Source organism: Bos indicus x Bos taurus, chromosome 13 (assembly GCF_003369695.1).
Source record: "Bos indicus x Bos taurus breed Angus x Brahman F1 hybrid chromosome 13, Bos_hybrid_MaternalHap_v2.0, whole genome shotgun sequence".
Classification (NCBI taxonomy): Eukaryota; Metazoa; Chordata; class Mammalia; order Artiodactyla; family Bovidae; genus Bos; species Bos indicus x Bos taurus.
In genome coordinates this window covers 16,408,911-16,417,604 of record NC_040088.1, presented here as the reverse complement: position 1 = coordinate 16,417,604, position 8,694 = coordinate 16,408,911, and the positions used below count along the sequence as shown (strand labels likewise).

The window sequence follows — 8,694 nt, the reverse complement described above, 5'->3', positions numbered from 1 at the left end:
GTGAACTCTGGGAGTTGGTGATGGACAGGGAGGACTGGCGTGCTGCGATTCATGGGGTCGCAAAGAGTCGGACACGACTGAGTGACTGAACTGAACTGAGGAATATTATACAACAATTAAAAACCAGAAGAGGTAGTCCTCTGTGTATGGACATGAAAGTAATTCCAAGTCACATCGTTGAGCAAAGAAAGCAAATTGCAGGACATTAACTAGGATGTGATTCCATAAGACTATTCATTTCCTATGAAAATAATAAGTAAACATATGTAAAATATGTAAACAGAAGTACACAGAAGAAGGTTTGGAAAATTTCTCTCCAAATTGCTGATGGTGATGGGAGGAGTATTAGGACCATAATTAGGGGGCGGTAGCGGTGATTAAAGGCTTCCCAGGTGGCTCAGTGGCAAAGAATCTGCCTGCAGTGCAGGAGATGAGGGTTTGATCCCTGAGTCAGGAAGATCTCCTGGATAAGGAAATGGCAATCCACTCTGCTATTCTCGCCTGGAAAATCCCATGTGCAGAAAGAAGAGCCTGGTGAATCTAATTGATTCACAAAAGAATCAAATACGACTTAGTGACTAAACACCAAGTGGTGATTAAAGGTAATTTCAGTATCCCCTGGAAGGTGATAAAATTTTTAAGTGGAGAAGTATTTTTATGTATCACTTTGGTAATTAAAGCTTAACTTTTCAAGACGAAAAGAATAACCTGTTTACATTTAGAATTGAGTTTTTATAAAAATGGAAATACTGCAAAAGAAATTCTAATAGGTAGAAAGAAATACAGACTGAGGGGGAAAAAAGAAAAGAAATTTGCCTAAAAAATAATCCACTATCAGTCCATTAAAAAACAACAACAACTTTTGTCAATATTGGCACAATCTTACAAAACGAAACCCATGACCATAGCACATGAGTAAAGACGAAATACGCAAACGTTCCCACATCTGAAATTTGGAATTTTGAAAAGGGTACACTGAGTTTCTGTTTACTTCCCAATCCTGTTTATGTCTTTAAATGTTTCTGGAGCACATAATCCCAGTGAAATCTAAGAAAGTGCTTGAAAAATCCTTTCCTGTGTTAAAAGGAGGGTCAGAGAGGTAAAGTGACTTGCCCAAGGCCACCTAGCTCAGAAGGGGCAGAGCAAGTGCTCCAGAGTGCATACTTGGAATCCATATGGCTGGAACTTCATGCCAGGGGAGTTCAGCCTTGGTGTGGGAGCCTGGCTAAGCCACCATGGCCATTTGTGGCTGCAGAGGCCTGGGAGATGAACCACTGCATTCTGTAGCATTACCCTGCTTCTCCCCTACTTAGACTGAGTCATTGGTTGTGTCTGCCTGACACACCCGATTTGATCAAACACACTTTCTTTCATGGAAATAAATGACTCTCTAGGGCAGAGGCTGAGCTTGTCCGGCTTTATTGAACACTTGTGTGGCTTTAACAAACCACTTGTTTCTCCCGCCTGCTTGATGAGCCACTCAAGTGGTTGTCTGAACCCAGTGCTTGTAGGTCTGAAGCAGCCCTCAGCTTGACCCAGTCAGTCTGAAACCCAACTTTCATATCTGAGGGTAGTCTGCCAGCACCACGTCCCATCGTCACAGAAGATGGAAGCTTTGGCCACGTTCCTACAAAGACAGAGCTCAGTGTCTAGGATAATAAACCCCTAGGCTATAGGCCTCTGCAGTTGGAGCCCTCTTGGTAGATACAGCTTGTTTGCTTCTGGGAAAACTGCCCTTTTCTGTGGGCTTGATGGGGCTGTCAATTAAATGGCCCGGCCCAACTCTAGTTAAGTGCAGGCCTGGGACCCAAACTCAGCCAATCAGAAGTTCTTCTGGGACTTGGCATCTTCCAACTCTGATACAAGTTCTAAATGATGGTAAAATTCGCTGGTTCGTTCCTAAAACTACTTCACGTTTTGTCTTTTCTGAAGCTCGGCTTTTTAGCTTTTGTTTGACTTTTAAAAGTCAGATTTATTGAGTTGCAATTTATACGCGCATTCCATTTCGCCTTTTTGCGTACACAGTTCAATGAGCTGACAATCATGTACTGTCCTGTTACTACATCACAATTGTGACTTAGAGCGTCTCCAACAGCCTCCAAATTTCCCTCCTGCCCTTTTCCTGGCAATTCTCTCCCCACTTCCTCTGTGCCTGGCAGCCGCTAACTGATTACTGTTCCTATTTTTTGTCTTTTCTGGATGTCATGTAAGTGAAATCAGACAATAGATACCCTTTTGAGTCTGGTTTCTCTCATTTAACACAGTGCATTTGAGATTCATCCAATTGTTGCAAGTGCCCGCAGTTCCTCCCTTTGTGTTGCTGAGTAGTAAGTATTCCATTGAATGAACACATCACAGTTTATTTCTGCGTTAACCAGTTGAAGGACATTTGAGTTGCTCTGGGTGATTATGGATAGAGCTGCTATAAATACAGAGCTACAGTTCTTTGTGTGGACATATATTTTCACTTCTTTTGTGTAAATACCTGTAAGCCATCCCCATGTCCTTCCAATTGATTTTTTTTTCTTGTAAACTGTTAAGCTCCCCTGAGTCTGTGTCTATTCATATAACCAAAGACTGAAATGGACATTTATCTTATTAAATTCTCCAAACGACTCTAAGGGATTTAGGGATTATTGTCCTCATTTTACTGGGGAAATCGAGGCTCAGAGAGCCTAAATAACCTGCGTTGAACCACAGAGCAAGGATTTGAATCCAAATCAAAGTCCTAAAGGGAGTCATAGCTGCCTTTCTAAATCCCTGGTCACCTTGGTGGGAGAACAGCTTCATAATGAGGGTTCTAACTCATATTGATTGGCTGACAGTCGGTAGAATAAATGCTTCACCCCTTTACTCCGACCTCAGTTTGTCCACTGGAGAAATGACAAGATTGGACCAACAATGAATTTCTGATGCTCCAGATTCACTGGTTTCAACACGCTATGACTATTAATAAGATAGAGCTGTCTGATAAACCATTCCTGGGAAATGGAGCTGGTGGGGGAGGGGAGCCCAGCACACCCCCCCCACACACATCACCCCCCACAGATGGCTTCCTGAGCTTGCACCCTGCCTGGCTGACCCCCAGCAGAGCAATTTGCACTCTCTGCTTTCCTGGCCTGAGAAAAAAAATACCCCTGTCACATTGGATTAACATCACCCCTCTCGCTGAGAATCTTCTCCTGGGTGCAGCCCCCTCTCTTTGTCAATATTTTCAGAATGTTCAGGTTTCTAAACAAGACCTGACAGGTTGACGGTTTTTTTTTTTTTTAAGAATAAAATGAATCACCTTGAACACGGTCTGGAGGCTCAAATTAGATTAACCCTGTCCTTTCCCAAGTGGCAGTTGGGCTTTTGGCCTTGCTGGGGGATGGAGAGGTAAGAAGAGGGAAGAGGCTGATGCCTCAACCCGCCTTCTTCTCAGATCCTCATCCTCCCTGGGTGGTACCCAGGCCTCTCCGGAAACCCAGAGGCAGAGAGATGGAGGCCTTCCAGGTACAACAGCCACATGCTGTTAGCTGGGAGCATGCCTGGTGAGCTAAAGGGGTGGCAGGGAGGCCAGCGTAGTGGGAGCGGAGTGAGCAGGAAGGGAACGAAAGTGGTGGATGGAAAGCACAGGCCCGCACACAGGTCATGCATGTAACTTCATGTTACATGTAACTTCACCTCAATTTTCTCACCCAAATAATGAGAGAGTGAGAGTTCCAGTCTCCCAGACTTGAGAATAAATGCGCTATTGCATGGGACAGCATAGGGCACAGTGGGAGCCACACAAGCCTTGGCTGTTTTAATGACTCGTTATTTTTAGGGGCTTCAAGTGCCATCTGTTCCCATAGGTCAGCTCTGGGGTGTGGGTGAGAGGGGGATGCTAGCATCTTGTGCATCCACTGTGTGCTGGCCCTGTAGGGAGGAGCCTTCTGCATGTACTTGCTCTTCATTGGTTTGTTTGCAGCCCCATCTGGCCCTACAAAGACCCTAAGTTGTCCTTCTCTTCCATAATTCTCTGTCTGCATGATGAATGGCTCCATCCCCCAATTGCCAGATGAGAAGAGTGAGGTTGTGAGAGGGCAACAAGGTTCACTGAGCACCCACGGTCACTGGGTGGACATTCCAGAGCTGGGGTGGACCCTGGGGCTGGTGGGTGGCTTCACACTTGGTCTGCCCCTTCCCTGTGGATCCCAGCTCCATCTTCTGATGCATCCCTCCAGCTGAACACAGTGGACCACCTCCACGTGGCGCCCCTTCTCAGCTGCCATCCAGCAGGCCTAGAAAAGGTGCATCGTTCTAGACCAGCAGCTCAGACCCACTGGGACTGCATTGCCGGAGTTTGGGCAGAGAATCTGTTGTGGTGCCCTGAGGAGGCAGAGGTCAGCAGGACTTTGACCTTCATCAGCCCTCCCTCCCAGGTTCACAGGGAGCAGCAAACACCAGCTCAGCCACCTCCCATTAAAGCCACCTTTTATTAAAGCCTTTCAGAGCCACACAGCTCCCCTCCGCCTTTTACTGGGGAGGGCGAAACTGATGCATTTGCCCAGGACCAGGTCTGCCCAGCTCTAAAACCCATGCTTTTTGCAAAATACCTTTCCCCTGTCGAAGGGCCAGTTCTCATGTGGGGAGCTCAAAGAAGAGGCTGGTGTCAGAGTCCGGGTGGGAGAGGATGGAAGCCCAGGCTAGGGAGGAGGTGGGGGGGCCCTGTTTGCACCTCCGTGCCTTTGTCTTCTATTCTTTGTGCTTGTCCTTCCCATCTTACTTCCAGGGCCGCATGTGCTGATGATGGCTGCTACTGATACGTCAGCATATGTGTGGCCATCATTCGCTCAGTGCTCACTCTGTTTGTGGACCTGTGCTTTCCATCCCCCACCCTGTTCCCTTCCTGCTCACTCGGGTCTCACCATGCTGGCCTCCCCACCACCCCTTTAGCTCACCAGGCATGCTCCCAGCTAAGAGTTTTTGCACTGGCTATTCCCTCTGCCTGACATGCTCTTCCCTGGTGTGGAGACCTGGGCACAATGTGGGTGCCTGAGAAGGCTTTGCTACATCTGAATGGTGGGCTTGTAGGAAACTCAATGAAGGAAGGGGTAAAGATTTGGCCCCTACACATTGGTTGCTGCAAAAACTTGGAGATTACTTAACTCTCTTCTGTCTCAATTTCCTCCTTAGTTCTTAAGAGATGGACAACGTCACTGGGGACGCTGATTCTTCACAGCTTGTGGGGAGAGAGAGGTCATGTCCTGAGAAACAAACCAGTTTAGCCTTGTCATTATATAATTAGGGATCCTGAGGTCAAGAGAGGGTTCATGTTGTTTTGAGACCCATAAAGCATTCAAGATAAAGCTGTGGTTTGTTTTTTTTTTTTTAAGAGATTACCTATTGGATAATTTATTTATTGAATATTTATTGAGTACCTACTATGTGGTGAATCATGAATAAGACACAGTTCCTGCCATTAAAGAATTCTCAAGTGAGTGGGAGAAATAGGCTACAAGACACTCACTATGTAAATATTACTTCCCATATACTGTGTTCAGGATTGCGGTGGAGGAAAGCTTGGGGCCTGACGGAACCCAGCTGGGAGAGAGACTCTCCCCATGTGGTAGATCAGGGCAGGCTTCATGAAAGAGGTAACACAATCTGGGTTTTGCAGTATGAGTAGGAGGTTGTCGGCAAATACCATGAAGAAGAGCATTTGCTGCAAAAGGAACCTATCGGTGCATATAGGGGCAAAGTCATAGGGGTGAGAAAGACTGTGGAGAATTCATGGGAATGGAATGTCAAATAGTGTGAGTGGAGTTTAGGGATGTTTGGAGGGAATGTTAAGGCTGGAAAACATGGTGGGCCCCAGACCACAGCCAGCCTTCAATTCCAGGCTCAGCTTAGCCCATAGGGAGTCATGGGAAAGCTTTTAAACAGTGGAGTGGTGTGATTAGGGCTGAGTTGGGGAAAGATAATGATCTAATCATTAACCATGGAATTTTAGAGCTTAAACTAAGTGATTGTCATGATCTCTGGACCTTATTTTAAAGATTAACAAATTGAGGTCAAAATGTGTTGCCCACAGTTGGCCAGGAGAAGCATTTTCTCCCACCTTGTCTCTGTAGGTGAGCTGATTCTGAGACTGGGACATTGGGTGTGCTTGCATGGCCTGTGAGGTAAGCTGTTCCCAATAGGATGAGGTCCCATCCTTCTGTGACATCTCTCTCTCCATTTCTCTTCTTTGGTCCTGCCCTTCATAGTCTCCAAAGACAATGGTGCATATGGGAGCCCCCTTCTTACAAGTTCCTTCTCAGATGTGTGACCCTAACCATGTCCCTTCCCCTTGGGAGCTTCAGTTTTTTCATCTGGTTAATGGGTATGATAAATGAAGAGATGGTGCTCACTTCAGCAGCACATATATTAAAATTAAAATGATATAGAGGAGATTATCATGGCTCCTGAGCAAGGATGCAGCACAAATTTGTGAAGCGTTCCATATTTTTAGATGTAGGAAACAAATTTATGGTTACCAATGGAGAATGGTGGGGTGGGGGGCGGGTAATAAACTGGGAGACTGGGATTGGCATACATACATGATTATATATAAAATAGATAACTAATAGGAACCTACTGTGTGGCACAGGGAACCTACTCAGTACTCTCTAATGACCTATATGGGAAAAGAGTCTTAAAAAGAGAGGATTTATGTATTTCTATAGCTGATTGGAGAAGGCAATGGCACCCCACTCCAGTACTCTTGCCTGGAAAATCCCATGAACGGAGGAGCCTTTGCTATACAGCAGAAACTAACATAACATTGTAAATCAACTATACTCCAACAAAAATTAATCTAAAAAAATAAATGAAGTGATGGCTGGTGCTGACTATCAAACATTCTGGGACCTCCTCCAGCCCTCACTTCCTAAGGAGGAAGGAGGCCAGTCATGACCAGGTTTCCTGACCATGGCAAAAAGTGTGAGGCAGAAGGTTGCTGTTAGTTGGAAAAACTAGGGAAAGTTTGGAAAAACAACTTTTTAAAATAATTTACGTGATTAGTCCAAATGTGACTCTGGGATACACAGAGCTAACTGGATTCTCACTTTTCTCATTCAGGTCCCTATACTTCTTCTTTTTTTTTTTTTAATGAAAAAATTATTTATTTATGTGTTTTTGGCTGCACTGGGTCTTCGTTGCTGCGCAAGGGCTTTCTCCAGTTGTGGCGAGCAGGGGCTACTCTTCAGTTGTGGTGTGAGAGCTTCTCATTGTGGTGTTCTCTCCTGTTGCAGAGCACAGGCTCTAGAACATAGGCTTAGTAGTTGTGGGGCATGGGCTTAATTGCTTCACGGCATGTGGGATCTTCCTGGACCAGGGATCAAATCGGTGTCCCCTGCATTGCAATTGTTAAGAAGGATTCTTAACCACCGGACCACCAGGGAAGCCCTAATTTTGTCTTTATTGTGATGTAAGTTACATAACATAAAACATACTATTCTAACCATATTTAACCATACAGTTCAGAGGCACTAGTACATTCACTTTCCTGTGCTCCTCTTAATGTGAACTAAGACCTCAACAGCTGTGTAAGTGAAAGTGGTGAAAACCATCCACTGACGGACTTCTCATAATATCGAGGGACAGCCCTCGAGAAGTACAGAGACCCCTCTTCTAGTTCCTGAGACCTTACCTGGCTGAGCCCAGCTGGTAGCAGGGATGTCAGGTCTGCTTGCTGACTTGGCAAGCCAAAGCATTAATGGCTCCAGGACCTGCCGGGTGCATGAGAGGGGCAGGACTGAGTCATTGATTGAGTCCCTTAAAGACCCTTGAACATGACCTCACTCTGACACAGCCTCTGCAAAACTCAGGACTGGCTCTTGGGGAGATGGGCACATGGCTTTGGAACTCTGCCAGTTTTAGCTGGAAGAAGCATACTATGTTAGAGTCAGGATTATCCTAAAAGCTCAATTCTACCTTCCAGCTGCTTGAGAAAGATCCAGAAACCACTCAGGCAGAAAATAGAGGTACAGTCACTTGGTCACCACATGTAGATTTGGGTCCACCTCTGTGTCAGACCCTGTGGGAGACAGAGAAATGAGGCAGGCATATTTCTTTTCTGTGGCTTTAGCAGAACATCTGTGATTTTTTTCCCCTTAATTGATATTAATGCATGTTCACTCTCCAAAATTTATAAAATACAGAAAAGCCAAAAGAGGAAAGTAAAAGTCATTTCAAATATTATCTCTGGAGAGAATTATTAACATTTTGCTGTATTTCTTTCAGGCTGGTTATACCATATTTAAGTATATGTGTATATATGTGTGTGCTCAGTCACTCAGTCGTGTCTGACTCTTTGTGACTGCATGAACTATAGCCCACCAGGCTGTTCTGTCCATGGAATTTCTCAGGCAAGACTACTGCAATGGGTTGCCTTTCCCTCCTCACAGGGGATCTTCCTGAACCAGATATAGAAACTGAGTCTCCTGTATTTTAAGCAGATTCTTTACCTACATGTATATAAATGTATATAAGTGTGCATTTAACTTCTTATTTTGGATTTAACTTCTAAAAATGGAATTACTTTTCATGGTCCAACAAATGTTTATTGAGTACCTACTTTGTGCCAACATGTGCCAGCCAGTGGGATACACAGGAGGACAAAACATATGTGGTTCCTAAAGTCGTGACAGGTGCTGATAAGTACTACTCTGACACCTGCCTTTTTTC

The 8,694-nt window shown here is 45.1% G+C and overlaps 1 non-coding gene across 1 annotated transcript; it reads left to right on the top strand.

The window, feature by feature from the left end:
- Positions 1-6,369: 6,369 nt before the first annotated feature.
- On the top strand, positions 6,370-6,476 carry LOC113903773. Its single transcript, XR_003514310.1, has one exon. It is a non-coding gene; the product is annotated as a U6 spliceosomal RNA (small nuclear RNA).
- Positions 6,477-8,694: the final 2,218 nt, after the last annotated feature.